Below are 17,951 nucleotides of genomic sequence, written 5' to 3'. Positions count from 1 at the left end.
TTCTGTAATCATTGAAGCACACACTTACTTCTTTTTGTTATTTTTTTTCGCCTTTTTAATTATACAGTGTGCATCAGGATTAATATCTTTGTGTTCTTTGCTCTTCTCTAAAGACAGATTGAAGATCTGACACCACTTTTTCCATATAGGTCTTTAAACCCCAAGGATAATCCTAAGCATTATTTTTCTGCCATGTGAAATTAGGGATTCTATGTGGTAGTTCACACATTTTGTTAAGTCTCCTTTATTTTGCTATTGGAATGGAGAATATCCTCCTCCATTTTGTTGTTCTGTCCTATATAGAATGGTTTAATTCACAAAAAAATAATTTGGAGAAATGAAATATGAGATGCAGTCAATCATAGATCTGCAGAAACATACACAAGCTCATTCAGTTCATTCTTCTTTTTGTCTCTGAAGGCACTACTTTTTTTTTTTTTCATGAAACTAAAATAAGCAAGAAGCCCGTACAAAAATGTAACTATATTCCATTTTGTTTAATGAATTAGCAATCATAGCCTCAAGTAAGTGTTCATAGGACTATAGCCAGTTATTCTAGCAAATATTCCAGAAAAAGGTGATATTAGATACTGTTAAAACATCAAGAGTGTTTTGTATAGGAAGATGAATAATTAAATAGGACCAGAGTAATTGAAAAAATATTTGATATTCCAAGGTTGGGAAGGAATAAACTGGAATGGGATGGAATTGAATAGGAATAGGAATCCAAATATGAGTCAGTAGCCAAAAAAACCCATCATTGCCTACCGTGTTTCCCGGAAAATAAGACCCTGTCTTATATTTTTTTGAACCCCGAAATAAGCGCTTGGCCTTATTTTTGGGAGGTCTTATTATTTTGGGGCACATGGAGCAAGATGGGGCTCCTCTTGCTGTCTTACTTGATTTCCAGCTCTGCATTTAAATATTTTTGGACAGGTCTTATCTTTGGGGGGAGGCTTATTTTAGTGCATGTGCTCAAAAGCCCAACTGGACTTATTATCAGGGGATGTCTTATTTTAGGGGAAATGGTAAATTCTCACACATAAAGCAATATTATTAAAACTCTTTACAATCATGTCTAAAAAACAAAGCTATACAATCCTATGTCAAACCGCAATGACAATAACAATATTTGAGCATTTATCAATATTCTCTAAAAATATAAGGTTGTCTTCTGAAAACTCACATAATTAATAAAGAGATAGTTAGGTCCTTGTGCCTGACTGAACAGAAAGGGCAATGGAGAAGGACATAGTGAGGTGAGTTCCTGAAATAGGTAGGAACATATAATAGGCAATACGGCTGCACACTGAATTTAGCAAATAATGTTGGCAAGATAAAAGGCTGCCGGAAAAAAAAAAGTCCTACAAATAAACTCAAACTATCAGATGTTGTGGACTGAAACCTCATTCTGTATGTTTTCATCTACAATTGGCTGTTTCAGCTCTAATAAGGCACTGTTTAAATCAGAGGTCTTCAAACTTGGCAGCTTTAAGACTTGTAGACTTCAACTCCCAGAATTCTCCAGCCAGCTATGCTGGGAGTTGAAGTCCACAAGTCTTAAAGCTGCCAAATTTGAAGACCTCTGGTTTAAATCAATTGAGCCTCATTATTGAATAGAAAAACCTTATATGACTTTAAATCCAAATCTATGCCAGTTGCCAACAAAGATTCAAATTTATTCTACAGGTTCAGGGAATCCAAAGGGCTGTCAAAATTAATTTAAGAGAGCATTTTAAATGGCAGAACTGCAGGTGGAATTAGATGGTGAAGCTATTAGGCCCATCTTTTGTTTAGAAAACAATAGGAATAGAATTAATTTTTTTTAATCTTCTGGGAGGGATTAATTAAACTGTTATTTGGGGGGAGTTAAATTACCTATGATTTGTCTGTAACCTAAAGGATCACTTTTATTTTATTTTTTTTGTCTGTATTGTGGAATATTAATTGTTCCCTTATATTCTGAATATAGGTTGGGCAGCTCTAACACCCATTAGGTGAGATTCCATTAAGAGATTATTTGAAAACAGAACTTTGTAGTCAGGCTGCCGATAGATATGAGCCTCACAGAATAAAATCAACTCAGAAAAAAATCACTCCATTGGTTTCCAGTATGCTTCAAGGCCCAGTTCAAAAGACTGGATTTAACATATAAAATCCTATATGATATTGCATCAAGAAGGTCCTTAGAGTTCCCCTGCTGTGAAACTTACATAGGGTGCAGACAAAATAGTGGCATTTCACAGTACAGAACAAGGTTCCCATGAAGATCCATCTGGTTCCTTCCTTCCATGCCTTTTGCCAAACTGTGCAAATTGTATTATCCCACTATGCCATTATCTGTTTTGGTGTCTCCATCCAGATTCTTAAATTTTGGCAGAATTCTACATGTATCTTAAATTAATCAAGAAAAAGTACTATAGGAAAATGGGTTGCTAAATTTTAGTATGGAAGCACAGGAGGGGAAGGAGGAAGGAAGGAAGGAAGGAAGGGAGGGAGGGAGGGAGGGAGGGAGGAAGGAAATTATTTAAACATTCAACATTGGAAAGGAAATATGATTTTAATCTGAATGTAATTGTTTTCCATCCCATCACAAATGAACTGTAGAATAATCTTACTGCCAGTCCAATTAATGTTAGGATTGTGAGCTGTAGGTAAGTTCTAGGGGTGGGTTCTACTTACCTTTACTACCAGTTCACAATGGGATTGTGCGCGCATGGTCACTTCACTCGCGTGCACGCCTTCTGCACATGCGCAGATCACTGATGACGTCATCCGGTGCGGTGGGCAGGGACTCCTGCCGTTTTTACTACCGGTTCTTGCAAACCGGTCTGAACCGGGGGCAACCCACCACTGATAAGTTCCCAGAAGAACTTTTCAGAAGAAGCTTTGTAAAAGGCAAAAAGGTATTTTTGGTTTATACACTGCAATTTAGCCATAACAGATTTTTTTTTTCATCTCAGCTTTGCAGAGATTGTATACCATTGATGGAAGAAAGGGGAGGAAATGAGACCCCTCTCTTCTAATACAGAGTAGTAACAAGATGCAAAATACAGAGGTGAAACAATTGGAATCTCATTTCAAAACAGATCAGCATGTCACTGAGCCCAAAGGGGAATAAAATCAACAAGTTCCCAGCTGGGAAAACTTGTAATTGCAGCCAGCCAGAACATTGATATAGAGATAGCACAGCCACTAACAAGGGAGACAAAAACTATAAGAGATGAATATACACATTGTCATGTGTAAGACAGGAGCCTCAGTTAACATGATAAAATGCTCATTCGTCACTGAATGTTTAACTGGCATTCAGTCTATTGATTGCTGTGTGATGTGACTAAAATCTGCATTAAAAAAAAATGCTGAAAGAAGACAAATTTAAGGAGATGTGTAAATTAAGAAGGGAGACATGCCCAAAGCAGTAGATCTTAAATGTTACCCTTCAGCTAGGACAATTAAGACTAATAGGTATATTAACCTAACAGCAGAAAAGCACATATGGCTCTAGGCAAACATTGTTTCCTGCACACAATGCTTCCCCTCCATGCATAGGATGTCTGGAAAGTCAAATCTGAAAATTTACATCTGTTTCAGCAGAAAGAGATACACACATTCTTTCCTAAGGATTTGTTTGCATTATAAAACTAGACATTTTGGTTCATCCGCACAGGAGCAGAGAGAGGCAGGGCGAGAGAAAGAGAGAGAGGGAGGAAGAGGGAGAGGGAGAGAGGGAGAGAGAGAGAGAGATTATATAGATAATGAAACAAAGCAACAGAAAGCTTACACTGGGAGGAAACATCCTTTCCAGTCTAGTCTATTGTCCCAAACTCCAAGACTCATATTTTTCTTTCAAACTCCAGTGGAGCAATTTTGACCTCCTGATGTTTATTCTTATAGGCAGAAATTGCTCCCAGTTGTTATAATAGCTGCAATGTTCAAATAACGTTACCACACGGTTTCAGTTCAACACAATTCATCTTAGCTATTGATATGCCAATTTTGCGACGGCGACTGAAGCCGAAAAGAAAGTTGAGCGACCAAGTGTTTGAACAGGGATTTAAACATAGCTCCTCCAAAACCATGTTTTCTAGATATAACTTTAGGACAATTTGGTCTTCTCTGGAAGTGACATGACCCAATTCAAAAAGCAATGTTATTAATAATTTAACATTTCAATAAATAGTTGGCTGAAATATGTGCATATATAAGTATACAAATTTACATTCAGTGTCATGCATTAGCAGATTTGCACTATAACAAACCACTTATGCCTGGTATTTTTGGTATCCGTGATCATGCAATCACATCCTTAGCCAGTGGTGGGATTCAGCCAGTTTGCACCACTTCAGGATAACCGGTTATTAACTTTCTGAACAGTTTGGTGAACTGGTTGTTGGAAGAAATCATTAGGGCAGAGAACCAGTTGTTAAATTATTTGAATCCCACCACTGTCCTCAGTCTTTTTTAATGTAACACATTACACCTTTCATGCATGGGCTTAAAGGGGAGTTTAGCATTGCTCATATTGTTGCAATTTACATGGCTTTTTGATACCCTCCCTCCATTGGTTGCCTTTTTTCACAGTGAAGAACAGGGAACACACTGTAGCAGAAAAATGCCCCTAGTAAATCATTTCCAGATTCTCAATTCATTTCTATTTCTTTCAAGAGTAGATTTTTCGTTTTGTTTTGTTTTGGCATTTTCATAACTGAAGGCTATAAGAAATGAAGTGGTGATGCAAAGCAAGTGAAAACATTTTTCCTGTTTTGTTTTGGAAGCTGGGTGGGATTTTTTTTTTTCTTTTTAACTGAGTTGGAAAGTACAGATTATATGCATGCAAAACACTTATGGGAAATTACGTTGCTGCACAATAATTACTTCAGTAAATTAGTTTGCATAGCCACCCCATATCTACAAGTAACCCTTGGTGGCAAACAATATTAAAAGTAAGAATAAAACCCATTACAATAACAAAGACAAAAAAATATGTACAGTCCTTGACTTACAACAGTTCATTTAGTGACTGTTCAAAGTTACAACATCATTGATAAAAGTGACTTTTGACTGTTTTTCACACTTACGACCATTGCAACATCCCTGTTACGGCAAGCCAGCAGCCATGTGGCAAGGACGCACAGCTGATTGGTCTGCCAGCATGGCAACTAACTGGCGGGATATCGGAACATGCTTATTGGCCGAGACACTGACAACTCTACTATAAAAGTGCTGTCAGTGCTGAGGAAACCGCTCGCTCACCAGTGTTAGAAGTAAGGAGCAAGTCATGGTTAGACTTTACTGTTATTAAATAAAGAGCTGTTAATTGTTAACCTGCAACGCCTCCGTCATTATTAAATTTACAACAATCCCCATGATCACAATATCAAAATTCTGATGCTTGGCAACTGACTCATATTTATGACTGTTTTTAGTGTCCTTTTGTGACACTGACACTCCTTCTAACAAGCAAAGTCAATGGGGAAACCCGATTCACTTAACAATTATATTACTAATTTAACAACTGCAATGATTCAGTTAACAAGAAAAGTCGTCAAATGGGGCAAAATTCACTTAACAAATATTTCACTTAGCAAAAGAAATTTTGGGCTCAATTGAGGTCATAAGTTGAGGACTCCCTGTAGCAACCATGGAAAACATCACAATAATCAATCATTCATGCTCTCTTGCTGCCAAATTTCAATGATTCAGTCAGAAAAAGTCCAGTGGGAATCAGGTATACATGATCCCCCCTAAATGCAGACAAAAAAATGGGAAATGGGGAGTGTGATCCCTCCCTAAATATCTTTTTGTTTTACACAGTGTTAAAAAAAAATCATAATGCAGGAAATAATTCTAGTACTTAATGTCTGGAGGCTTTGCTATTCATCTCTGAAGGTGGAAGTGATTTGTATTGGTCAATTTAGGTGCACAGATCTGCTTCTTCTATTGAAATAATAATAATAATAAAAAGAATCTATGTCTATTTCCGAGATCTTGGGATGTAGAGACTATTAAAAGTTGTTTATGGTCAGTCAGCTTACTACAGTATTGGTTACCCTGGCTAACAATGCAGCTTATTGCAGGATTTTTATTGCTATTCTTTATTCCCAGACCTACTTAGTGATACCAAGCAACACATTTGTTCTATAACTGTATTCTTGCCTTTCCCCAAAGCTCTCATGTCAGCTGCAGAACACTAAATAAAAGTATCCACACCTTCTCTGAAGGACCTGAAATAATCCAAGGCTAGGGAACAAATGCTGGACTAGGTGAAACATAGTTTGAGCCATAAGGCTGCTCATATATTAAAACCTGAAGCACAGTATGGGTTTCCAGCACCATTGACACATCATTCCTCTTCTGTTATTGCAGCTGCTTGTTATTACCCCATTAATTTATGCCTGTGCTGAAGCCATAGAAATCAAGTGTGTATGATACGCCGTAGATTTTTTTTTTTTTGTTCTACTTTGTTTTCTTTCCTCCAAGGATCAGAATTCAGTCATTCAATATAGCTCTTAGTCAGACCAAAAGCCCTGTCAATTTAAATTATTATTGGGTGAAGCTCAGAGTTCAGATGTTCAGCCTTGATAAGCAAGGAATTTGGGTCCTTAAGCAAATCAAACCAACCAGTTCCTCATCTAGATAAACTTCCTGATTTCACAAAGTAATTTTGAAAACTACCTTTGTTGTGTGTTTCTAAATATCTCCTAAAAGGTATAAATCATGGCCGTGTTTTTAAAAAAACCCTGGAACATTGCATTTTAACTATAAACATGCAGGAACTGGGTTAGGCAGTTTGGCTGCTTCCAGCAATCACCATATTGCTATCTAATCCTATATTAGATTTCTTTTTTCACCCCAAATTACAAAGCCCTGAGAAGCAAGTTTCTTTTACCACAGTGGTACCTTAAACCAGTGTTTTTCAATCTTGGCAACTTTAAGATGTTTCTACTTCAACTCCCCCACACACTGGCTGGAGGAATTCTGGTAATTGAAGCTCACACACCTTAAAATGGTTGAGGATGAAAAGCACTCCTTTGAACAATATCCCAGCAGTTATGTTTATAAATTGTTTTACCGCACTTTCCTCCCAGTAGTTAGTTTTCCAAATTATACTAAACTGTGCATTGTTTAAATCATCATTTAACTGAGCTATAATTGCCAGATTCACATACAACATGGAGCCCTAAAGCATGCATTAGATACCACAATCGTTGACCTTCCATGTTGCAGTAAAATAAACAAAACAATATCATGGCTTTGTCTTTCAATAATTTGTGTTACTATTAGAAGAGAATATTTGTAGGTTAGGGTTGAATTGCATAGAACCTTGGTGCACTAATAATGTTACCTAGTTTGGCATTGAAATGTCTACAAGAAAACAACTGTAAAAACTATTTTGAGGTCCTAATCCAAGTTGGGATTTTACAAGAAGATCCCGAACATGCAGCATGTTTGGATCTTACACCAAACATGCTGCATGGAAAAAGGTAGTTTATTTTCAGAGCAACTAACCCAGGGGTGAAATCCAGCAGGTTCTGACAGGTTCTGGAGAACCGGTAGTGGAAATTTTGAGTAGTTCGGAAAACTGGCAAATACCACCTCTGGCTGGTCCCAGAGTGGGGTGGGAATGGAGATTTTGCAATATCCTTCCCCCAGGAGTAGGAAGGGAATGGGGATTTTGCAGTATCCTTCCCCTGCCACACCAACCAAGCCACACCCATAGAACCAGTAGTAAAAAAAATTGAATTTCACCATTGAACTAACCCACTCTTGAAGGTAGGCTACACATAGGGGTACAGAGGGTAGAAATATTCATAGTGAAGGTGGGATGCAGAGTGTGGGTATATACATGCCTTGTAAGATGTTTAACTTGGTGTTCATGCAACTTCAGTGGCAAAAATATTTCCATTAAATATTTCTCTTATGTTTACAGACCCTTTTCTTTGATTTGTGGGATTAGTTTGGGGAACTCATTTGTGGGTTCAAGAAAGTTTGTGTAAAGGATTTTCACTGTTTGCTATTTTTACTTGATTCAATCAGTTTCAGCTCAGCTGTCAATTATTTAGTGGAGACACAATTCAGCGATATTCTGCAACGATGTATTTACCTTTGCTTGCAACATTATTTATAGTCTTGGATCTCTATGGATCATGTTAATGGTTTAGGGAAAGTTAGAGACAGTGCAGGAATAGAGTTAATTTGATATAAAAATTACTTTTCACACAACCAAGCTCAGAGAGCACCAAAGACCCTGCAGTAATTTGTGAATCGAGCCACCAGATTAAAATAAAGTATATTTAACAAAAACTATGTAGGATCCCAATTGGAAAGGTTAAAAATGGCTTTCCTTGGCTGATGTAGCCCACAGGAAAAACCTCTGTGCTGGCTAAAATTTGATTACTGCTCTAAAATTACCAAGGGTCAATATGATTAAAAAAAGATAATCATAACTTTATATCCAGGATCTCATCTATAACCCTTGAATTTAGTTCTTTTTTAGGATGCTGGGGAGTATGGATGAGTATGACTTATAAAAATATTATTATTAATTTTCACATGCAAGCATATATTGGAATTAATCCAGTTTCTTGCTTCTTTTCTGTAGGGACAATTTACATGGTTGTCAAACATTAGAAATAATTAGCTAAGACTGGCGTTTCTCATCACTGGTACTTTTTAGCAAATGGCTTTGATTCCTCTATAACCATTCGTGCACACCAGAAGTTGTTATAAAACAGCTACATGTGCTGCTTTATAACTGGAATCAAAAAGTGAAAGATTAGTCTAAAACTGATAAAATGAGTTCATTCTAGAATATAAATGCAACAGAAATGGAGGTTTAAGGGAAAATTAGCCAGGCATGCTGTTCTGTCCTCACTAGTCTGTGTACAGCTTGATATGCAGCTAAACCCACCTATCCTCCAATAAAACAATCTGTGTGCATAGATCTGAATGTTTTATTGAAAGAACAGGATATGGTGAAACTGGGAAAAATAGGGATACATACAATGAGAACAAATTACAAGATAGACAGTATTAAGTTACTGCTGAACATAACAATTAATAAATACAAGCAATTTAAATCTCACTAGGGATGCTCTGTGTATGGGATGTGGGTTTGTCCTTGGATGATCATTTGCCACAGATTAAGATGGATTTTTCTTTGTGCTTCTGCCTTCTCCAAATGTTAAAGAAAATGGAGTCTGGCTTCCTAGCACTTGTTTTGAGAGTGCAGACTGATGGGTAATGGGCTGAGGTCAACTTCAAACAGTATACTTGGTATTTGTCTCTCCAGCCACTAGATGGGGCTAGAGAGCAACAATAGTATATAAAAGTTATATGCTGGGTCATGGCACATGCTTCAGACCTAATGCAGATTAGTACTGAAAATAAGAAATGAAGGAGAAAAAGAGCATAAACCATTATTTGTAAATGCAATAATTAAGAAATAGGATCTTCAGAAAGTAACTTGGGGTAATGAAATATAAATTATAATATATAAAATTTACATGTGATGTGAATCAGTTCATAGAGCATAGGTCCTCAAACTTCAGCCCGCAGGCTGCATACAGACCACTGAAGCAATTAATCCGGCCCACGGAGCACCACAAAATTGGCCCTGCCCACATCACCCCATCCACCCTTCAGCAGAGTGCAGGACTTGTCTTCGGGAGACCTGAGGGCTGGAACCAAAAGGTAAGCTCAACAATTTTAGCCTGCAGAATGCTTGTGGAGGTGGCAAAAAAAAAAACCCAGGCAAAAACGGCCCGTTTTTGGCAAAAAAACGAGCCATTTTTGCCCGCTTTTAGGCTGCAGAATGCTTGTGGGGGGGGGCGGTGAAAAGGCAAAAAACCAGGCAAAAATGGCCCGTTTTTCACCTTCCCCACCTCCACAAGATAGACAGACAGACAGTGAGTGTGAGAGAGAGAGAAACAGAGAGGGAGAGAGAGACAGAAAGAAAGAGGGAGGGAGGGAGGCAGAGAAGGAAAGAGATAGGGAAAGAGAAAGAAAGAGAGGGAGGGAGAAATAGAGAGAATGAAAGAGAAAAAGAGGAAGACAGAAAGAGAATGAGAGAGAGAGAAAGAGGGGGAGAGAGAGGGAGAGAGACAAAAAAAGAGAGACAGACAGACAGAGAGACGGAAAGAGAGAAGGAGGGAGAGGGAGGGAGGGAGAAGAGAGGGAGAGAGAGAAAGAGAGAGGGAGAGAGAGAGAGAAAGAAAGAAAGAGACAGAGAGACAGAAAGAGAAGGAGAGAGAGAGAGAAATAGGGGAGAGAGAGGGAGAGAGAAGGAGAGAGAGAGAATAGAGAGGGAGAGAGACAAAGAAAGAGAGACAGACAGACAGAGAGACAGAAAGAGAGAGGGAGAGGGAGAGGGAGAGAGACAAAGAGAGTGACAGGCAGAGAGAGAGAGAGAGAAAGGGAGAGAGGGGGGAGAGAGAGAAAGAGAGAGAGAGAGAAAGAGAGAGAGAGAGAAAGAGAGAGAGAGAGAAAAGAAAAAGAGAAGGAGAGAGAGAAGAAAAGAGAGAGAGACAAAGAGATAGAGAGAGACAGAGAGAGATTTCTCAAGCTCCTTGGGGCTGAGAAGAATTGCTGCAAAACTGAGTTTCCTGAAGTGGACCACTAGACTCCTAAACAACTGAAAAAACAATCTAATAAAAAGAAAAGACGACCAAAAGAGCAACATGCAAACAAAAGCAAATAAAGCACTCCCAGGACAAAACAAATTAAAGTTTAATTTGTGTGCATTATTCAATGGACTGTTAAATTGGCCACGCCCACCCAGTCACATGACCTAGCCACACCCACCTAATCACATGACCACCTAGTCACACTGTCCCAGCCATTCCGGCCTCCCAACAGTCCGAAGAACCGTGAATTGACCGCCTGTTTAAAATGTTTGAGGACCCCTGCCATAGAGGATGCAATCAAGGCACAGGATATCCTTGACAACTGACAACACAGGGGCACAACCAATAAGCTGAGTTTATATAAATACTTTGCTGAAATCAGTCTTCCAGTTTCTCATCATGAATGAGATTTTTATTACTTCAGGAGGACCCTTATCAATTACAGACCTGGATCAGGAATGGTGAACTAGCATGTCTCCAACAAGTGAAGACCATGCCATGGCCATGGCTAAAGAAACTTTCTGGACAAGGAAAGAATGCAAGATCATACAGATTATGGTTTCAGAAATTAGATACTAGAAGGAGACTGAAAGGAAAAAGAAAATGATGAAGTTTGCCTTTTGTCTTAGATCAGTTTTAGGACAAAATGATAGAAAATGAAATGACACTTGAAATATTTTAGAAAATATTTGAAGAACGGAAGAGAAACTACAGCAACAATGTCAGCAGTGATGACTGTTTCTATGGATAGACTATGTCCAAATGATGTTGTAGGAGAAATGACAGATGTGAGAAAGAATACCCTGGAAGATTTGCAGGAAAAAGATCTGAAACAAACTTCATGTGATGCAGAACTATTAGAATATAAACAAATTGTTGAAATGTTAGGGGAAAACGTGTGGGTTATAAAACAGAGATGACAATTAAAGTGGAAATGATAAGCCAAGAAAACAAACTGCATAATGACTGCTTACTGTATTTACAAAAGAACTTTGCTAAAAGTCTTGAAAAAACTGTTGTGGGAAAAGAAATACTGAAGAGAAATCATATCCTATTGCAACATCTAAATGAATTAAAGATAAAGACTGCTAGAAGCAAAAGGAAGGAGTACAAAATTAGTTTCTTTGACCATGGTTAAAATAAGATATGTTTCTATAAAATTCTGGGAACCCTTTATGGATTTGTTACTGACACCAGGACTGTAATATTAATAATTTATGGATTTGCATATGGATAAGGAATGGATTACAGGAAGAAGCAGTACTTGCATATAAGTTTATAGAAGATGAAGGATTACTAAATTTGTTGCCATTGTTATGATGAAGATTGGTAGTCATTTCTTTAAATATTTATTTTCTTTTTTACTGTTACTTATTTATTTATTTTTTTTAATTTGATTTATATGCCGCCCTTCTCCGGAGACTCAGGGCAGCTTACAATGCGTTAAGCAATAGCCTTCATTCTTTTGTATATTTTATACAAAGTCAGCTTATTGCCCGCACAAACTGGGTCCTCATTTCACCTACCTTAGAAAGGATGGAAGGCTGAGTCAACCTTGAGCCTTGGAGAGATTCGAACCAGCAGAAATTGCAGGCAGCTGTGTTAATAACAGGGTGCACTAAATCACTGTACTATCAAGGCTCTTATTATAAATATTTCTTTCCTTTTAGATGTGATTGAAGGGAATCAACAATTTCTTATAGATGATCTAGTGTAGCTTACTACAATTGATCCATTGTCCAGAAATTAAATGATAAATTGAATGATAAACAACAACAGGATTGCTCCAAGATTTTAAATTTTGGGCAGTAAAAACGAGAATTAAAATGTTCATTATGGCAGAAGAAATCTCACACAAGCACATATAATATGACAGGTATTAGATCAACCAAATGCAAAACAAAGTTTTCTTGTTTTTAAAGTTGCTAGAACTGTAGAAAAATAAAGCAATGAAGAATAAGGTATTAAGCACCAATTAACTGCTTTGTTATAAAACTGAGGTTATTTTTTAAAAATAAGCTAATCATGTAAATGTTAATTCATTTTAATCACTTAAATTGAAATAGATTTGAATGAACATAAAACAAAAATTATGGCAAAAAATAAGGCATTCTCTTCTTAGAGGGATCAAGCACATATGCAACAGTTTCCTAGATGAAAATGAAGAAAAATTGCCACTTGAAATTCTTCTAAATACCTACTGTTAAAAAAAGCAACTTTTTTTTTTAAAAAAGGTGTTACATGATTAATTGAGGGTGACTTTTTAGTCAATCAATATATTTTAATTGGTTAATCTAATGACTCAAATTTGGAGCTCTTAAAAAACCAAATATTATAGTGAAGCTCGCTAATATAATTATGCAATTAGAAACAACTGAATGCCTCTAGCTTTGCAAAAAAAACCTCTTTCGTTAATGATCCTGTCAGAGTCTTACTTCCTAATATTTAATGGGAATGCTTAAAAACAGGAGTGTATAGCTAGCAGCATCAGGAACAAATGAAATGTCTAAAAACCTTGGCTAGAGTTCCTGGATGTATCTCCAAATTCTCCAAGTGAAGTATAATTTTAAGCATAACAGCATTACATTCATAAGGCACAATCATATTAATTGTATTTAATTATTTTACTTTAATTTTAAATTATGCTCATAGCTTTTTTCTGGCTTCCCCATCCAGTCATAATAGTGCAAAATTCAGGTCTGCTCATAACCAAAATAAAAAAAAAAATTACACACCTGTTTTAAAATCTAACTTAGCATAGTTTCTTCTTTCTGAAAGCAGTCTTATCTTGGAAATGTGAAAGGGCAAAGGGTAGCAGGGTGGATTCACACATGGAAGATAATCTACAAAACGTTTTGCAAGGCAGGTATAATTTCCTAATAAAGAGTATGGGTTTACCACAATAAATTTTTTCTCCCAGATTGTGTGCAACTTAAATAGGGACCGAGTTCCAAATGGTGCTAAGCTTCTCCTCTATTTCAGAATAAAATTAGTCAATCCTACAATTCAGACGTAATATAGAAGGCCTGTGTAACACAATCTAAATTATTGTCAATGTGCTTCATGCTCAGAGGAGATGTCATTCGCATCATTGAAGCAAAGAGGCAACACTTTGGATGAATAGTGCCAAAGGAAGTATCCTTCTTCTGTGTTTGTCAAAGAACAAAAAACAAACATTTGTAATCAAGTAACATGAAAATTAAATATGGTGAATAGTCAATAGTAGTATAAGAGAGATAATAGTATCCATGACATTCAAGGCAGCAACAAATGTCTTCTCTGAAAGAATGTAGATGTGGCTTTGGGAAATGGGTAGAAGCAAGTACCATGAAGATGCTAGCAGAAATAAGAACCTGTCTTGCAGGGTGGTCTTTCCTTTGAGACATCTACTGTAGGTAGTCGTTCTTATTATTTGAGATATCCCACTTCTTATATGGATCTGCTTAATTATCTCTAGATGCTGTTATCTACATATGATGGAGAGTAGGAACTAGGATATGGTAGGGGCCTAATTATTGAAAATTCCTCCTGACAAAGATCAACAATGCCTCACATTTTTTAACATTGAGCATAATAATTTCTGTAAGAGAAAATCTGACTTTGGTTATTTCTCTTCCATAATCATTCTGATTGGAGTCATACACATGCAGTTCCAACTTCTGCACTCCATGAATTACTTCTTGTGAAATGCCTCAGTTTCTAAAGGAGGTAAAGTGGTGTCTCTTGGGAGTGACTCTGCTGACCTGTGAGTCACTAACCAAAAATTCTCCCCATGTTGTAGCTGGTGTACCTCTGAAGGCATGGAATAGGAAGCAAAACCTCAACTGTTTAATGTAGTAGGGATGCTATGCAAGAATGCTGATAAGCATGTCAAATATATCAGATGCATCACTGAGTTCCCTCATACCCCAACAGAAATCTCTAAGAAAATGTAGACAGTATAAATATATTTCAAGCAAGTCTTTTCTGTCCAAGAAGGCAAAATAATCCCTTAAAAAAAGCAGAATCTTCACCTTTCATAGGTAAAGATTGAGATTTAATAAGTGTGAAGTTATTCTTTCTAGGAGCTTCCAGTTCCTTAAGCACTGCTCAAGTTGAAGTGTTTTGTTCTATATGATACAGATCGTTAGATTTATGACACAGATGTGTTAGACTTGTCCAGTTCAATGTTGAAAAGATTTCAGAGTTTGTCCAATGCTGGCTATAGGAGTAACATCCGTACTCAAAAGGAATACAGCCAGAATACCAGTGGGGGATAAACCTGTGCTCTTTTCCATGCTGGGGACCAAATAGCTGGAGCTGGCATGGATCTTCTAGCTATAATTGAATGAAGGTAAACTGTGCCAGGCTTGCATTCAGAATGATTTTAAGAGAAGGAAACATTTCTGCCTTTGCACTCCATTAAAAACACTTTGGATTGTGTAACACCAGATATTAAATTATCTGGGCGAAACTAGTTGAGACAGAAAGGAAAAAAGAAAACACTTTTCCTCAAAGAGACATGTATACATGGGTATACCTTCCCTTCATTAGACCCTCACTTTATATGGAGATTTATACATTCTTGTTTTATTTTTATGTTCATGTAAAAGGAGCTCTGGTGCATCTGTGTTGAGACAGAAATAAGAGGTAGACAAGGAACCCATTGTATGGTTCCTCTGTGTACGGCTGGTGGGTATTTACAAGGAAACCTACCAGCTTTCAATAATGCAAAACTCTTCCTGACAGGAGCTGTGGCATAGCAAAATCACTGAACCAGAGAAATGCAATTTGCCTACTCTAAAGACTGTTTTCTCTGTCACAGCAAACTCTAATTTAATTCAAAATTCCTTTCTAGATTTAACCAAACCAAACAAAGAACTATGTCCAGCATCTGATGCAGGCTTAAAGAGACAGACAACTTTCAGGAGCATTGTTCAACCTCAGAAAGACAGTTTCTGCTGCAATAGACATTTCTTCTGACTGACTTACATCCATCATTGTTATTCAATTTATTGAAAATAAATAGTTTTTAATTCCCCACCCATATAGGGAGGGGAATGACATTTGTGGCAAGTAATATGGGGTTCATAGATTTATTCTAATTACAAGAGGTATGTATGAGCATCCTACTTTTCATTTCATTTATTCATCTCTGTAATACTCTACAGTTTTCTTCTTTCCCACAGCTCAATTAAATGTCAAGTTACATCATAAGGAAATGCTTCCCATCAGGTATAGAAAACAGGGACAGCCAGGGCAGGCTACAGATTGATGGAGATTTAAATAAAACCACATACTAATAACTATACTTCCCCCCCCCCAAAAAAAAAAGTAACCTGAGAATTAAGTAGAAAAGTAAAAACATTTGACAAGATTAAACAATTATTGGAAAATTGATAGACATACTTCAGTGTGGCATTTGTTTATAATGATGTCATTTTTTCCTACTGAACCAGAACAGTACAAAACTCCAATACTTTCTTATTTGAATTTAATTAGTATGTAACATATAATACTAACATATTATAGTTGTCAGAGTTTCTTGCAAAAATCAAATCCAGAAGCACACACAGATAACTGAATAAGCTGGATTCATTAACTTCTTTATATTCACAATAATATATGAAGTAAGTTTACAATACCAACAGCACATTCACAGTGTCATTTCAGCTCAGATCTGTAGACAAGTTCACATACACAGCTTCACAGCTCAGAGCTTAACACACACTGGTTTCAGTTTGTTTTCTCTGCACAGAATAGAAGCTGCAGACAAAGACACACCCTGGCTCCAGTCTGTCTCAGCTCCCAATTGGATGACTTAGTTGCTATGCCTATTCATTGGCTGACCTTGTTATCGTGTCTTCCCAGTCATGAGTATTTTGACAATAGTTATGAACAACAGTTGTTCATAGCTACTATAAATCCATATGAGTATATAATGGAAGTTCTATCTGTGGCATTTCAAGAGGAAGATGGGCATAACTCTTGTATGAACATGTGTTATTAATAAAAATAATCAACAGGGGGAAAATAGTTGAAACTGTAAGAATTAAGGTGTGCAATAAAAATAATATCAAGAGTCTGGATGGAGATGATCACTACAAATACATGGGCACCTTTTGGACTGATCACATCAAGCACATTGAAGTCAAGAAGAACGTTAGAAGTGGATATTTCATGAGAATGAGGATCTAAAGTCCAAACTCAGTGGAAGAAATACCTTCAAGGCAATTAACACATGGACAATTCCAGTCAGTAGATACATTACTGGAATAGTGGACTGGACTCAAGCAGAACTAAAAGCCCTGGATAGGAAGACCAGAAAAATAATGACAATGAATCATCTCTTAATCCATGCAGTGATGTTGACAGAAACTAGTTATCAATAAAAATAGATGGGCATGGAATGTTTCAAGTATATTAGACAACTGAAGAAGAAAAAAGGCCATTGGAAGAATAGTTTATTTTTATTTATTTATTTTATTAGTCATATTTCTATGCCGCCCACTCTCCGAGGACTCTGGCCGGCTTACACCAAAGACAGTATACTAAATAGCATATTGCCCCCTAACAATCTGGGTCCTCATTTTACCCACCTCAGAAGGATGAAAGGCTGAGTCAACCTTGAGCCAGTGAGATTTGATCCACTGATCTGCTGAACTAGCAGTCAGCTGAAGTACCTGCAGTACTGCACCCTAACCACTGTGCCACCTCGGTTGATAGTAAAGAAGAGGCACTGGTGTTAATACATCATGAAGGCCTACTGAGTATTGGAGAGACTAAACTGGCCTATAAGAAGCACCAAATGAAGAACAGAAAAGAAATATAGTAATGTAATATATTACAGTATATGGCCACTAAACACAATACCTGGCAGTGAATAAGAACAGAAAAGTTGAAGAAAGTTGAACAGAGGAGATAATTCTGGCTGCACAAGGCCAAATCTTAAAAAGAAAAATAATCAACAGGGAGAAAATAGTCAAAACTATAGGAAGGCATATGAAGTCAGAAATCCTAGACAGTAATAGAAAGCAAAAGCTGCCTCTGCAAAGAAGCTGAATGAACAATGGACCACCTAGTTAGCTGCTGCAAGAAGATTGTTCAGATTGTCTACAAACAATGGCATGACACAGTAGCAATAAAATGAATTGGAATATCAATTCAAACTGAGAAGCACTGTCATCTAATATCCCAAATTTAACAATTGTTGATAAAATAAAAAGACAACAAAGTTTGGGTAGGTGGATATTGCAGTACGTGGAAATAACAGAATAGAAGAGAATATCACAAAATACACAAATTTGGAAATAGAAGTAAAACGACTGTGGGAAAAGAAAAGCA

The 17,951-nt window shown here is 37.0% G+C and overlaps 1 long non-coding RNA gene across 1 annotated transcript in view; it reads right to left on the bottom strand.

The window, feature by feature from the left end:
• LOC139311329 (uncharacterized) overlaps positions 1–16,330 on the bottom strand; it is a 134,631-nt gene extending 118,301 nt beyond the window's left edge. The window contains exon 1 of the long non-coding RNA XR_011599937.1: positions 16,253–16,330. This is a non-coding gene — a long non-coding RNA (uncharacterized lncRNA). The remainder of the gene's footprint in view (positions 1–16,252) is intronic.
• Positions 16,331–17,951: the final 1,621 nt, after the last annotated feature.

This window comes from Pituophis catenifer, unplaced genomic scaffold (genome assembly GCF_029215685.1).
Source record: "Pituophis catenifer annectens isolate HBS135680 unplaced genomic scaffold, rPitCat1.0.hap2 SCAF_2, whole genome shotgun sequence".
Lineage (NCBI taxonomy): Eukaryota > Metazoa > Chordata > Lepidosauria > Squamata > Colubridae > Pituophis > Pituophis catenifer.
The sequence above is the reverse complement of the archived record's forward strand: the minus strand, read 5'-3'. Positions and strand labels throughout refer to the sequence as shown.